The following is a 15,523-nucleotide window of genomic DNA, read 5'->3' on the forward strand; positions in this document are numbered from 1 at the left end:
ACGAACAGAAATTACTCCGTATATAAAAGGGGCTTTTCCTCCTCAACGCCCCGCTCTTTACGCTAAAGCCTCTTACTGTTTTAAAGAGTAGAGTTAAGAGAAAGAGTCAAACGAAATTTGCATTTTTTTTTTTTTTTTGGCTAAATGGCTTTCTCGTAGTTTTGATCGAAAGATTCTGAGAAAAAAAGGAGCGGGGGAGGAAGCCTAGTTGCCCTCCAATTTTTTGGTTACTTAAAAAGGTAACTAGAACTTTTAATTTTGTACGAATGTTTTTATTAGCAAAAGATATACGTAAATACGTTCTGAGACTATACTGGCTATGCATGACGTATGAAAACAAAGAAAGGGAATAAAAAATGAAAAGAGAAAAAACAAATAGGTGAAAAAACGAGGATTTTATCAGCCAGTAGCTAAATATGAAAAACAAGCAAATATTTCGACAAGGACCTCCGCCAAGTCGTCCTCAGTTCTCAAAGAAAACAAAGGAAAAAAAAAAAAAACAGCAAAATCTAACCTTTATAAGTGAACTATACGAGAGGAAGACAGACACTGACTCAACCAACAAAAACCAAGTTTAAATCAATGAAAGAGAAGTTACCAATTAGATTGAATAAGTATCCTTTGCCTTGCAACAGATTTCGCCTGTCTACAATTTCGGTTTTCATTAGATATGCGGACTGGTTGTCTTAAATTAGACTGAGCGAAAGTATTCATAGAGTCTTTTAATATTAAATTATTATAAATTGGGCTTAAGGAAATATCTCCCGTGTCTCTATTTATAGCCAAATTTCTATTTATATGTTTTTTTTATCTCAATAGCCTCTTTAAAAGATTGCGGTAGACCATTTACAGCAGATATTAAAGTTGCCTCTTCAAAAAGAACTAAATGGGCAGGATTTTCAAATATATGCTGGGCCAGAGCTGAATCAAAGTTGTCATTTTTATTTTCCAATCTCAGGGACTTATCTATTGAAATTTTGTGTTCTTGCAATCCTTCCCCTAGTTGTTGATTGGTCCTTCCAATGTAAAATTTTCCACATGAACAGGGGACTCTGTAGACACCACTACCTAGTATAGGGTCCGTTTTATCCTTTCCCGAGTTGACAAACTTAAATTAGAGACTCAGTGACCCCTCGTCAATACCTCGCTCTTTACGCTAAAGTTCGAATTGGGTTCCAATTTTTTAAGAATGACCCCTGAATCACAAAGGCAATTTAATGAGAATCAATAGCTCTTTTGGAGTTACTAAAAATACTTTAGAGTAAAGAGGGAGGTACTGAGGGGACGAACTCCCTCATATAAGTAATAATTTCTATGCGCTTTATCTTTTAATGTTGCTCGTTACTTTCAGTTGAAAAAACTTGTTTTTTTTATTTAATTTGTAATAATAGTCACTAAACCTTTTTTTTTGTTTAGTAATTGAGTAAAGTTTAGTAATTTTTAATTTGTTTAGTAATTTGTAATTGAGAGTCACTGAAGCCAAATAGTGTGTAATGACACTATTAGAGAGCTATTAGCAAACGGGAAAGAACCAGCCTTTTTATTTTTATAAAGACATGGGTGGATCTCTTCAAAATGGAAACTTGATTTAGCAGCTTATCGTTGGTAATGACGACGTTTTTATGGAAGGGCAGATATTCATGTGTAATCGTCATGTAATTGAAGGTTTTTTGTTCTTTTTTTTCACTCAAGAACTTAAGAACTAAGAAAGGCTTCAGCACCTTATTGGTAAAGTTAAGTCTTACATCTTCTGCCAAATGTAAAGAAAAGAAAATGATAGCTAAATTTTTGCTGAGAATTTTTTTTTATTCATTTGCATAACAAAAACTATCTTGAGCTAGCTTATAACAAATATTAGAAAATGATTTAAAGAGATGAAAAGAAAATTATATGTTGTATGTTCAAGAGTAAGTTCCTTTCTTTTAAGACATGAATTGTATCGTGCTTTAGCCATTGCAGGCTCTTTCTTCAATGGAGATAGTTCTTGTTGATTTTTTTAAGGCCGCTCTCCTTTCAATTTAAAGGAAAAAGGATTTTACTGGGAGGGTGTGAAGAGGGAAGCTTTTAATAGATTGGGATGGAGGAGGAGCATGCGAAGCTACATTGACCTCAGGCAGCTTGGTGCTGCGGTGAGTTGTTAATAATAGTAGTAGTATCACCTTTCTAATTTTACTTTTTGGAGAAACCAGGATGCAAAACAGGCCGGAAATACCCCTGCATTAGGCGTAATAAATGGAGAAAAATCATCAAACATTGTAATTGGAGACATTTTAACTTATGGCGGGGTTCAACAAGGGAGACTATGGTATCAATCGTAAAATTTTAGGAATAATACAAATACTATAAATATTATAAACTTAATATATAATAATAATATAAATATTATAAATAAGAATTGATAATAATACAAGATATAATGTAAATAATATGACGTTTTACAAACGGTAAAAAAAATGTATGAAAAACATAGTTTGAAAATAATAAAAAAAGCGAGGGTAATGACAGCAACTCTGCCAAGCCGTCTTCAGTGCTCAAAAGAAAAAAAAAGATTTTTTTTTCTTTTTTTCTCACATTATAGTTTTTTTTTGTATTTTCAAAAGAGCTATTTATTCTAATTAAACGGCCTTTGTGATTCAGGGAACATTCTTATAGAATGGAACAAAATTCGAACTTTAGCGCAAAGAGCGAGGTGTTGACGAGGGGGAGAACCCCTTCATATAAGTAATAATTTCTGTTCGATTTAAGTTTTAATGTTGCTCCTTACTTTCGTTGGAAAACTTGTTTTTTTTTCACTGTAACTTTTCTATTCAACATTTATTACTAAGGTCAGATGATCTTCGTTTTTAATGAGGAAAAACATTATTTGATCCTCCTAATATAAACAAGCCTTATCATAGATTTATAGGAACCAATATTGTAATCGAACCACTCTCCTTATTTAAAAATTGGCGTGGTTATCTCTTCAATCGACCGAGTTTCTATGTAATAATTTCTATTCGCTTTATCTGTTTATGTTGCTCCTTACTTTCAGTTGAAAAAAAACATGTTTTTTTTATATTCAATTTGTAATAAGTCACTAAACCTTGATCTTCTATTTTTAAAAGATTTTGTAGAAGAAATTGAAGGCTTAAAAATATCTCAAGCCAAACAGTATGTAATGACACTATTAGAGAGCTATTAGCAAACGGGAATGAACCAGCCTTTTTGTTTTCATAATTGTTAGTAATTAAAAAAAAATAACTAGCATGGAAGGATTTTAAAAGAAAGCCGTTTTAAGACTTCAGAGACAGAAAAAGAAAATCGTAATAGTTTAAAATCTTTACAAGGAAAAATTATTAAAACGGAAAAAAGAGCAAACAGAATAAAAGATAATATACTAGAAGTTGTACAAAAACGTAAGATTTTGACTGGAAGTGACGCTTTGCCTGGAAACGTTTATATGACGAAGTTACTGCCTAGAGCATTGGTTCCCATCCAATTTTGGCCATGTCTCATCTAGGTGTTGCTAAAATTCCCCCCAGTGATATTTAATTTTGTTTTTCAATATTTTACGTCTATTTTAAGGATGCTTAAAAGGGAATAACTAGGTGACTTTTTTCGGGTCGTCTCCTAGGCATATTTTATACTAATGAAAAATATTGTCTGAATATAACACTTTTTATTCAATGTTCGACATCATTGTAATACTATCATGCATCTGTTTTTGCTCATTTAATGTATATGAATGTGACATCATTCGCAGGAAAAATGTTTTTTTTTTTTTTTGCGAAAATAAGACTAAAATATAGTCAGCCGAAGGTTGCACGTCCTGCCCATGGCCAACCAAAATATTCCCATGCCCCAATGGCGGGGCCTTCGCCCCATTTTGGGAATCATGGACCTAGTGGGTAACTCCTAAATTTCATGTTTGTTGGATTTGGCGAATATTCTTGTTTTTGAAAAATTTGAAAGGAAACAGAAGGCTTTAAAAAGAAAGAAGTAAAAAGAAAGTGTAAAAAGAAAGGAAGGCGTAAAAAGAAAGGAAACAGAAGGCTTTAAAAGGAAAGAAAGCGTAAAAAGAAAGGAAGGCCTAAGAAGGCGTAAAAAGAAAGGAAACAGAACTTTACAGTATTTTAAACAGATTTTAAAATATTGTCCTAGCTCTGTTGTGTTCTAAATTTACTTTAGTATCCAATTTTAATATTTTACTTGTTATTATTTATTGGGCTTTTCACTCTTTAGCATTATTTTCTTTTTCTATTCCTCTCTCCACTCTGAAGTCAATATTGGTATGATCTCTCTATTTGCTATTTTGCTGGATTGTTTTCCTTTTTTGTCTATACGTATTTTTAGTCTTAACTATATATTTCAAGGGGAGCAAATAGAAGTTGTTAGGCCAACTAATAATAAGTATGAAAAAATTATTATAAGTATAGTAATTATTACTTTTATCTTTAACATAGTTAAAGTAAAAAAGAATACCTGTAAAGTTAAATACCTGGAAACTGATCAAGAAATATGACAGCTAAATACGGAAACAAGTCTAGTAATAGCGGGGAAAATTACATTCCTAGAACAATTAGGCTATGACAATGGTAGAAAAAAGAATAGAGATAAAGAAAGAGCTTTCAATATCGATCTCGAACAAAAAGGGCAAGTTACCAAGTATTTTGATAGGAAGTTGTCTCAAAAAGAATAAAAAAATGCCATATAAACGAGGTATAAACAAACAGAATAATTAACTTTAATTAAGAAGGAACTCACAAATTTCTCGGTCCTACCTTTCCAGTGGAATACCTGACCATCGAATAAAAATTTTTAATAATTCAACCTTCTCTCCTTCCAGTGGTACATTAAATTAGCGGGAAAAATATTCAGTCAATAACCCGATATAGACAAAAAAATATGATCCCGAAAAATATCATTCAAAATTAATAACATGCCATATAAACCCTGTTAAAGCAAACCAAGAGATCTCATCTTGAAGTTTGTTTTTTCCGCATATCATTTGAATATAAAATACGAATAGCATTGATATTATGGAGTGGCAGTGTGGTCTTTATGCGAGGGGTATTTCCAAGCATCTAGCAAAAACATTCAGCCAATAACCATACTAAACCAAAAAATTATGATTCCAAAAATGTTCCTTCAGAAGTAATAACACGCCACATAAACCAGTTTAAAAAACGCCTTATTATTAAGGGTGTTCTTATATATCCTTTGAGCACGAGGCACGAGTGGCGTTGATATTGACACTTGACACTATGGTTTTTATGCCAATGGTATTTCCGAGTATCCAGCCAGTAGTGGTTTTAAGCCTCATAATCTAGAGGGGGGGGTCAAGATATACAATAGAATTGTAAAAATATAAAACGAAAGGAATTTAATGTGAGATGTAAGATAACCGGGGGGGGGGGCAGCTTCCTCTTCTACTCAGGACTAGAACCGCCCCTGCATCCAACATTTCCACTTTATAAAAGGAGTAATAAGCTATGATCTAAGCCATAACTCAGAAGATGATGCTAATAGTCCAGCTGTCATCCATGGATTAATGGGAATTTTCTACGATAAATGCGAGGGATGTGCCTATATATTTGCTTAAGAAGCTACAGAAATCTAAAAAGTTTCTAACTGTTGTGTTTGAAAGATAGTTTAAATGTTTGTTTTTATGATGAAATATCGCTAAACTAATGGGTAAACTAAAGCGCGGAAAAGCTGAAAAGGCTACAGAAATCCAGTTCAACCTATATATTAGTCTAAGAGGCCGTAGAAACCCAACACGCTTCTGTTAGTCGTGATTGAGGTTTAGGACAAAGACATGGGACGGAATATTTTTAAACTTATGGGTATTCTAAAGCGTGAAAAAGCTGGGAAGCTTTTTAGGGCTAAATTTGGTTATTTAATCCCTTGGGATCCAACATAGAAAACATCGTTTTTACTTTCATTCAAAAAGTTATGTTTCGCTGTTCCTTTACAAAATAATAGGATTTGCCTACGAAAACGGCTCAAACTTTAAGGAATCTTATCCCCGATTTCAAGCTGATCTAACACCATTATTGGGTAATAAAACTAAAAGGTATTAGGGAACAATCTCGGAGATTTGAAGTTATGTTAATTCAGGCGTAGTGTTGTCATAGACACATAATTATTGGAGTGGTAGCTGTCCAAGAACGAGGAACAAACTTGTTACTTTGCTTCATGGTAACCAAATTGATAGCAAAGAAAGAAAGTGAGGATGAAGGGGGAAAGAGACAGATGGAAAGGCAATGCTGTTACAAAGGATATTGATTTGTGTCACAACACGTTGCCTCCTACCCCGTGCTGCTCGGATATTGGAGGTAGTGCGATCATTTATGCATCCATAAATTTAAGGGGGGAGGGAAGTAAACATAAATAATCTGCATATTATATGAAGACAATCTGCAAATGCAAAGAAATCATAAAAAATTGGAAGCTCTGGTGGTGGAAGCAGATACAATGCCCAACTCATCTGTCTGCCAGTCTCAGTGGGAAGAGCGTGGGGTTTGTACATAACACCCCCCCCCCCCAAAAAAAAAAACAGAAAATGGAACTTAACCTACCTCCCAAACAAGAAAATTGAACGAAAATATTTAATTTGTAAGCGTGTAATATTCAGTTAAAGACCTATTTGCAGTTGGAAATCTCCTTCCCTCAGTAGACATGGGTGGATCTCTTCAAAATGGAAACCTGATTTAGCAGCTTATCGCTGGCAATAACGACGTTTTGGTGGAAGGGCATATATTTATGTATAATATTCAATGTAATTGAATTTTTTTTCTTTTTTTGTACTTTTTTTGCACTTAGATATAATACGGACAACCTGAGTAGTCATAACGTACCTTTTAATGTTGAAATTGAAAATGTAATGTCCATCCGCTTACTTTTTTTTTCAATTTAAATTTTTTTTTCCGAGTATTAGAAGAGTGTACTCTTAGAAAAAACTAATAGAAATCTTGCATATTTTGAAAAATTTAGTAATATACCTTTTCATTTTAAACTCAACAGTATTATTGGACTTTTCGAACCTTGAAAAATTCTGAAATTTTAAAGAAAAAAACTTTTTTATCTGTTGTCAGCATACTATTAGAACCATCTATGAATTGCTTGAGCTAAAGAATGTTTTAACCAATTTAATTTACGTAAGATAAATTTTAAATCGTTACCCCCACATGCTTATATTCCTGTGGCGGGAACAACAGTAATAACCTTTCTAAATTTATAAAATAAAAATTATTATTCAATGCATTTGAATATAGCTTTTGTGATTTGATATTTTTAATTTTTTTTTTTTAGATCTGTATAATATATTTAATTGAGTGGTGGTATGAATTTTTCTGAACTTGTCTTAAGCTTTTAAGACTTTTTTTTGTGAATTTTTAGGATATTTGACCATTCAAAAACTAAAGTTTCTTAAGAAAGGCAACCAATGTAGGTTCCCATTTTAAAAGTAAAAAGCTATAAAATTCTGCATAGCGTCTAGGGTTTTACGTGAAGCTTTTTCAAGTTTTTTCGATTTTTTTTTTTTATTATTTATTTAGGTATTCCCGATAGAAAAAAAATTAAGTTTTTTCTCGGTACAACTGTTGCTACCATAAAAAAAAAAAGATGAAATAGAAAAGACCTGATTGCATTTTAGCATTAACAATTGAAAGTTGTGTTGGAAAATAAAAACGTATTTTATGTTTTTATGTCTAAAAAAAATTGTTTAATTGCCTGCACATAAATTTTCTCTAGTTCTTGCACTAAAAATTATGCTCCTCAATGTAATTTATAGACTTTTAATATTGGATCTCGCTTGGATATAATTTCAGGACACATTTATTTTAATGGTGAAGGCGTCTACATCAACGTCTCCAAATTTATCTGACATAGTTCCATTTGTTATTCAAGTAACCATAAAACATGGCCTAGATGTATTAACTTATTCCCTTTAATGAGGAAAATTATTAATTGTCATCTAGCCTACGAATATCTAGCTACGAGCCGTTTTAGCCGAGTGGCTGGCCCGCTAGAATTAAGATCCTTTGTCTTTGAGGACAGGGGAGGCCCAAACAGCTGCGCGCACCTTTCTTCTACCCTGATATATTCAAGGCTTCAATCTCCCCTTCCCCCTTCCTCAGGAGGTTCTATTTAAATTTTGTTCGTTCTTCTTCTTTTCGACTTCTTCCGCTTTTCGTTCGGCCTTAGATGGCTGGCCAAAAAGTACAAGCCTACGAATATCTAGCCACGAGCCGTTCTAGCCAAGTAGCTGGCATCATAGAATTGAGATTCTTTGTCCTTGAGGACAGGGGAGGCCCAAACAGCTGCACACACACTTCTTCTACCCTGATCTATGCAACGCTTCACTCTCCCCCCCCCCTTCCTCATGAAGTTCTTTTTAATTTTTTTTAATCCATCATTACGACTTCTTCTGCTTTTCGTTTGGCCCTAGATTGCTGGCCAAACAGTACTATATTTAGCAATTTATCATCCTTAAACCACGAAACGTGGCCTAGACATATTAACCTTCATCTTTTTAATTATAGTCCTAGAAAGCAGTAACCTTCTTTGCATGATTTCACATTTGTTTTATCTCTTAATTCGTCAAAATCGATATGTGCCCGTGAAATCCGATTTTATTTCTTCTAGGAGACTTAAGTTTTCCAATACACTCTGTAGCTCTGTTCTCACCGCTTTATGCTTGTAATATCATTACGCACTTGCTAAGTGAATGCTTTATGATATCTCTTTGTCAGCATAACTTTGGACATTGAAGATAAGGGGGATTTCTTTCCCTCATTTTGAGATTTGGAAAGTAGTCGTGTGAAATATGAATTGAAGCCAAGCTCTGACAGAAGATGGTAAATTTAGTCAAGTGACAAACGATCAAGTCGCTATGTAAATTCTGATTTGTATGTCTTATGAAATCAGATTTTTTAAGTGTTCAGAATTTTTTTTATTTTTAGAGATTTTTAGAAAGTGTTTAGAAATGATTTAAAGTTATTTAAATCAAGTAGAAATAGCACATTTTTATTAATATAAAAGCAGAAAACTCTTACTTACCTTTAGATTCAGAACTTTATCCTGAATCTAAATATAAGATTCGTTTACTTTTGCAAGTTCTGAACCCCCCCCCTCGCCCTCTAATGATCAAATATGTACCCAAAATCGCATATACCTAATCAAGTAGTGTCATCTAGCACTTACATATGAAGGTTATAAGATGAAATTATAAAAAATATATAGACATAATTAGGAGCTTTTAAATGACCCATTAAACAGCTTAACGACGGTGCAATAACCTGTTAATTTTTGTTGAAAAAAAAATTCCCAGAGAGTTTTCCCCGTGGGATTCAAAGCAAGAAAAGTGGAGCTTTTAGGCCACGGCTTTTTATATTTCCTGGGGTGGGATTCTTTGGATCAAATACCATTGGGGGTATTTTATGTACTATAAGCCCATTTTTGCCTTATTGAAAAACAACTCTCTCAACTTTAATCCGGAACTGAAAACAGTAGAAGTATTTTATATGTTTCTATAGATATGTGAATATGTTATTTTACTGTATCCCCTCCTATTCTAGTCAGGGTGAATTTGATTTTAAAAACTCTAATGTAAATCAGCATACCTACTTATCTGCTTATTTTTCTTTTTTAGTCTTTATATTGCTTTTTTTGTAAAATATGCTTATATTTTTTCTGATGTTGTAAATGTATGAAGCCAAAAATCTGACCAAAAAATAAAAGATACAATTATTGCTATATTTTGATATTTAAATTTTTTTCCAACAACCACTACTCTTTTCCATTTTATAACTCCTAAGGCAAAGATAGTGGTGGAAACTCAGAGGTGGTTTTAGGGAGGGATAGAGGGGACATTTGCCACGGGGCAAAAATTAGTGCAGAATTTCAAATATACCGTCAGCGGTTATAATTTTTGAAATGTTTTATTAAAAAAAAGTAGAAGGTGCAGTTAATAAACGAAAATAATTGATAAGTTACTAATTAATTGAAAAAATAAAACAAATTAAAAATAATGAAAAAGTAATAATGAAAATAATTGAATTAAAATAACAAATGATAACTCAATAATTTAAATAATCATTTAAAAATAATTTAGCAGTAAGATTGAACTTAATTTTGTTAATAAATGACAATTTTGTTTAAATTTGGCCTAAAAATTATGTGGGAGACAGGGGGAGGGAATACTCGAGATTTGCACCGGGTGCAAGAGAGGCTAGAGCCGCCACTGTCGGCATTCCTCTTCTCCATCTCAACTGCTGAAACTCCGTTTAAGCTACTAGTTTTAAATCTTCCAAGTATTTTTTCCATCGTATCTCCTCAACATCATCTGAAGCACCAGGCCCTCCTCCAAGCCCTTGAGGGTGTTCTTTCTTTCATTTTATTTCCATTTTGAGAAAGTATTAGCGAATGATAGAACCTTTTCTCTCGTTTTGAAAAAAAGATTATTCAGTGACGGAAAGGCTCTATAATAAAGATTCAGCTTGCACCTTCCTTTTTTCCTATCTAAGTGTTAAATCTTTAATTAATACGACCTTGAAACCCTTAGTAACGGCTGAGGACGCTGATATTGGTGCCAACCAGGTAATAGCCTACCAGTTGGCTGCCAACGTTTCTGAAGAAGTTCATTCAAAATTTAAAATCGATTCCACATCTGGCTGGATTTCAACTGTTAACCTTTTGGATAGAGAGCAAATGGCTAGATACGAGTTTGATGTAATTGCGTCTGATAATGGATTCCCTCGGAGATCATCATTGGCCAATGTTGTAATTGACGTTGGGGATATTAATGACAATCCACCCGTTTTTACTCAAACCCGTTATTTTGCTACAGGTAGGTTAGGAAGTTAATTTTGAAGTTGGCTATGTTAGTGTCAGTCTTTTCAGTTTCAGTCAGACGTTTTATCTAGCAAGTGTAATTAACTAAATCTTTAAGTTACTTTAATCTTTAAATTAATTTCCAACATCATAAAGAAGAAAATAGCGACGAAGAGCCCACTGCCTTTCCATAACAAACAAATGCAAAAGACAAACAAATTTTATGTAAATTTTACATGTATTTATTTTTTGTGTGTGTAGTAGTCTTGAATTCGGCTAGGATCGACAAAGGACTTCTATTCTGTGCTTCAGTTGTTCTTTTCATTTCTTTTCTCAATGTTATTGTGAATTTAAAAACAGCCGAATTTATTCGGGGAAGGGTGGATAAGTTTGTCAAGACCTCATAAAAGAGGGGAACTATTCGAACACCATAAAAATTTCAAAATGAAACCTTAAGGGGTGAGGGACCAATGTTCATTTAACCCCCTCAATACATTAACGGCAATTGGTTCCCATTTGAACGTGAATGGCACTTCTTTGATTATAGTCACTATGTAAAGTTTATTTGTAATTTAGTGCAGCATAAAAAAGCAAAAGCTCAGGTGCAATCAGGTTACAACAGACATGCTAGATATTTGGAATAAAATAAATCAAGTTCAAACAAAAACCGGCTGAATAACTTAATTTTCTGAAATATAATAGATTTCTATTAACAGTTGTTTTGTTATTTTTACGTTTGTTTTCAAGTTGTTGATTGACAAATTTATTCTCACTTCAAAGACTTTTCACGCATTTCTAGCTTTTTTTTGTTTTTTTTAGCAGCCAGGATACCATATGAACACAGAGGGTTGGTAATTTATCATAACTGACTTGAACCCCCCCCCCCCCCTCCAAAAAAAAAATTTAAGAATAAATGAGTAAAGACAGATATAAATTTAGGAATCGTAAATTTGAACAGTTCTTAAATTCATTTGAAGATATTCTAGGATCCCAATACAGACCCCCATTATACAGACAAACAACTTAGGCAAATGTGATATTTCAGGCATAATGACCACTTGAGTAACTAAACAAAGTTGAATTTTGACACTTTGAATTAGACTTACACAGCTCATTCAGTTCTATTTTATTGAAGGGCTCCATTCTCTTCTCATCGCTATATATCCTAAAACTATAATCACGAAAGCTACTTTTCTGAAACTGAAGCGTCGTAAAATGTTGAAAGGGGGCTCTTTTGAACAGAAAGTTTGATAAGATTTTATAAGTAGAATAAGAAATTAAGTAAGTAGGGTTAAGTTAAAACTATATCTTCTCACTTTTTTCATGCAACTAGAAATTTTGGAAACGAGTAGAAATTAAATATATTGAAAACTATAACTTAAATATAAAAAAATTAAAATATATCTAAAATATTTTCAAATGAAACCATGAACGACGATGGAACCTAAAACAAACAAGGATTATGCTATTCCTAAGAGGGACTGTCCCCCTCATATTTATAATTTCTTTACTCTGTGATAGAGTTTAAGTCATCCTTTACTGGGAGTTTTATTAATCTCTTTGTATGTTTTGAATAGCTTAAACTCAATATAAATTTGGAGCCGGAAGTCGCCTTTGTCCCAAATCTCATTTGGTTTTAAGTTCACCTGTGTTCTTTACTTTCTCCGAAAGAAAAATTCGATTTTTTTTCAGTAAAGATAAAGTGACATTAAAAGAAATTTGACATTTTGAAATTCGACGTTTATTGCATTTGACATTTGAAAATTTGACAGTTGTTAAAGTTGACATCTTCAGTGACATCAAAGTAAGTTTCCCAAGCCATTAAAATTTCTTTTGCACCTTCTGTATTTGTTGAACGACCTATCCCTTCTTACAAACCTGTCCGTAATAGACCTACCGGTTTATTCATTTGCATCTAAAAAACGAATTCCTGCATTTCAATTCGTTTCAATTCTGTATTCGATTCGATTCAATTCTGCATTTGATTCGATTAATCCTAAATTTATCCATATTTACAATTAATTTTCATCCGCTCTGAAATTTTCAACTGCATTCCTAATTCAGTGAATAGTTTGTTTTTCCTATTTCGTTTCTGTGTAATTTGATTTATGGCAGTTTCCTTTTATTATTTATCATTTTTTTTTTTTTTTGCATAAACTCTAATCTGATTTTGTTGTAGCCATGGTAGCTAAGGTAATTTCGTCAAGACATTGTATTGCTTCTTTAGTAAAGCTTGGATTCTACAGTGCTTTCTATTTTTGATTACTTAGAACTATTTCTGAACTAGATTATAGGGATTCGTTGAGTGGGAGGGGACATAGGCGTCAATTTACGAGAATGTAGAGGGGGTTTCAAGATTTCTTTTTTTTTTAATCTCAGAAGGGGCAATTTTGTTGTTATATCGATTTTTTACTATGAAAATACCAAAAAAAAGTTTGCCAAAATCATGGGAAGGCCAGGTAAAAAAAACAAAACAAAAAAAAACTATTGGAGCCCTCCCCTCCCCCCCCCCGCTTCTTCAATCTACTTGCCTGGGAGAGGATAAGTTTTTGATGTGTAAAAGTGGATGAAACTTGATTAAGTGCATGTATTTCTAAGAATATGTTTAACAAATTGCGTCACATTAGTAAAAGTTCTTTTTTTTTACCATTTGGGTTATCGGGCTAATATGGATCCACGCGAAAGATCAGGTTCAATAATGGTCATGAAAAAAAATGTATTCTGCGGTTTTGTAGTTTAAATGCTATTAATTACTATGTACATTTTTAATTAAAAAGAAATGAAGATGTTAAAAAACGGGCAGATTTTTTAATAAGACACTAATTTTTTAAATTCTCCTGCATGGGTCTTCTTATGCTTCTTATGCTTAACATTGCATTGATTTTAGTAATTTAATAAATGAAGCAGTTCTTTCTTATTTTGGACTTTTATTCAACTACTGACTTTGTCTAATATTTCTTTTAGCCTCTTATGCTTAAGATTAAGCCTTCTTATGTTTAACATTGCATCAGTTTTAGTAATTTAGTAAATAAAGCAGTTCTTTCCTATTTTGGACTTTTATTCAACTTTTGACTTTGTCTAATATTTCTTTTAGCCTCTTATGCTTAAGAATAAGCCTTTTTATGCTTAACATTGCATCGGTTTCAACTTTTGACTTTGTCTAATATTTCTTTTAGCCTCTTATGCTTAAGTCCCTGTCCCTAACTCTAATTATAAGGTCTTTTCTAATTTACATCAATTTTAATGTAAGATGGAACCATCTGTATGGGAAAATAGTTTAAAATTAATCTGGGACCATATTAAAGCTGTGTTTTCTTGAATGTCCAGGAAAGGCATTTTGGTGTGACCCAAACTGAAACAATTTCTTAGCCCCACTGCAGTTCAATTTACAATTAAATTGAAATAAAAATGTTGAAAAACTGGAAAAATGTTTTAATAAGACAGAAACAAGAAAAACTTTTATGAACAAATAATAATAAAAGTCTAAATCTTGACTTCACATACGGAATCCTTGGCTAACGAAAAAAAAGTAGAAAGAACATAAACTAGTTTAAGCAAAGTAACAAACACATAAAATTTTTTTAGAAAAAACAAACGCTATACGAATTAACAAAAAAAAAAAAAAAAAAAAAAAAAATAAGAAAGAAAAATAAAACACAAAAACAAGAAAAAAAACACAAAGAAGCTCACACTCTGTAAGTTATAGTTGTTGTTCAGTCAAAAATTATAGTTCACACAAGCCCCCACCCCTCCTCCTTCTCCGAACGGAGCCCTTCGGAGGAATTTACCATAAGTCAGAGAATTTTGGAGCTAATTTGATGAAGACATGTATTTTAACGTAATTGATCTACCTGTAGTTTCGCTTTCACATGAATAGCTTTGACACTATAGAGGAAGGACAGCAGGGTAACTGTGGCAATGTTGCTCTGCTCCTTATCGTAAAACTGCTTTAAATATATTAATATTTATTTGCAAGAATAATTTCTAATGGTAACTTTTACAGTCGAATTTTAATAATTGCTGTCCAATCCCTATGTTTGTCAAATAGAAACAAAAATTGTATGTTTTACCAATAAATATTCTAAATTATTATACCAAAAGAACTTCATATTAACAATGAATTTGCAATTGTAGATCTTCGTAATTGGTGCAATGTTTTTGTTTATGTAGTGTCAATTGGAATTGAATTTTATTTTTTAAGTGTCATGGCCGAGGGCCTTTAGAACAGTAAATAAGTCATTTTAGTGAATAATCCCCCTCCCCTAAGAAAATATTAAATCTGTGAACGTGTTTTTATGTTATAAAACGAATCATTCTACGCTGTTATCTTCTATTTTTTATAATTTGTTGTATTTTTTTCATCTAGAAGAAAAAATTCTAAGCTATTACAAGCCTCATTCATGAATCCATACTCGTAATTCATTTGAAAATTATTTCAGTGAACGAGGACGTCGACATTGGTTCAACTTTAGTAACACTAGCAGTTACAGACCAAGATTTGACAGCTTCAAGGTTGCTCTATTATATAACTAGTGGCGATCCTCGCTCTCAGTTTTCAATTAAACCAAATGGAGCATTGGCGGTCATTAAGCCTCTGGATAGAGAAGATATAAAGCCTTACAAGTTGAGAGTTGCTGCCACCGATGGGATTTTTGTTGCCTAGACTTCCATTTCTATAGATGTCACTGATGACAACGGTAAAATACTT

At 32.6% G+C, this 15,523-nt stretch overlaps 1 protein-coding gene across 2 annotated transcripts in view; it reads left to right on the forward strand.

Annotated features, from left to right (window-relative positions):
• The window catches only part of LOC136042363 (syntaxin-binding protein 2-like), a 70,854-nt gene that overhangs the window by 50,879 nt on the left and 4,452 nt on the right, over window positions 1-15,523 (forward strand). For both annotated transcript variants that reach the window (XR_010621278.1, XR_010621279.1), the window contains exons 5-6: window positions 10,547-10,831; window positions 15,255-15,512. The gene's annotated coding sequence lies outside the window, so the exon portion shown is untranslated. The remainder of the gene's footprint in view (window positions 1-10,546; window positions 10,832-15,254; window positions 15,513-15,523) is intronic.

The sequence above is a fragment of the Artemia franciscana genome, unplaced genomic scaffold (assembly GCF_032884065.1).
Source record: "Artemia franciscana unplaced genomic scaffold, ASM3288406v1 Scaffold_1174, whole genome shotgun sequence".
NCBI lineage: Eukaryota > Metazoa > Arthropoda > Branchiopoda > Anostraca > Artemiidae > Artemia > Artemia franciscana.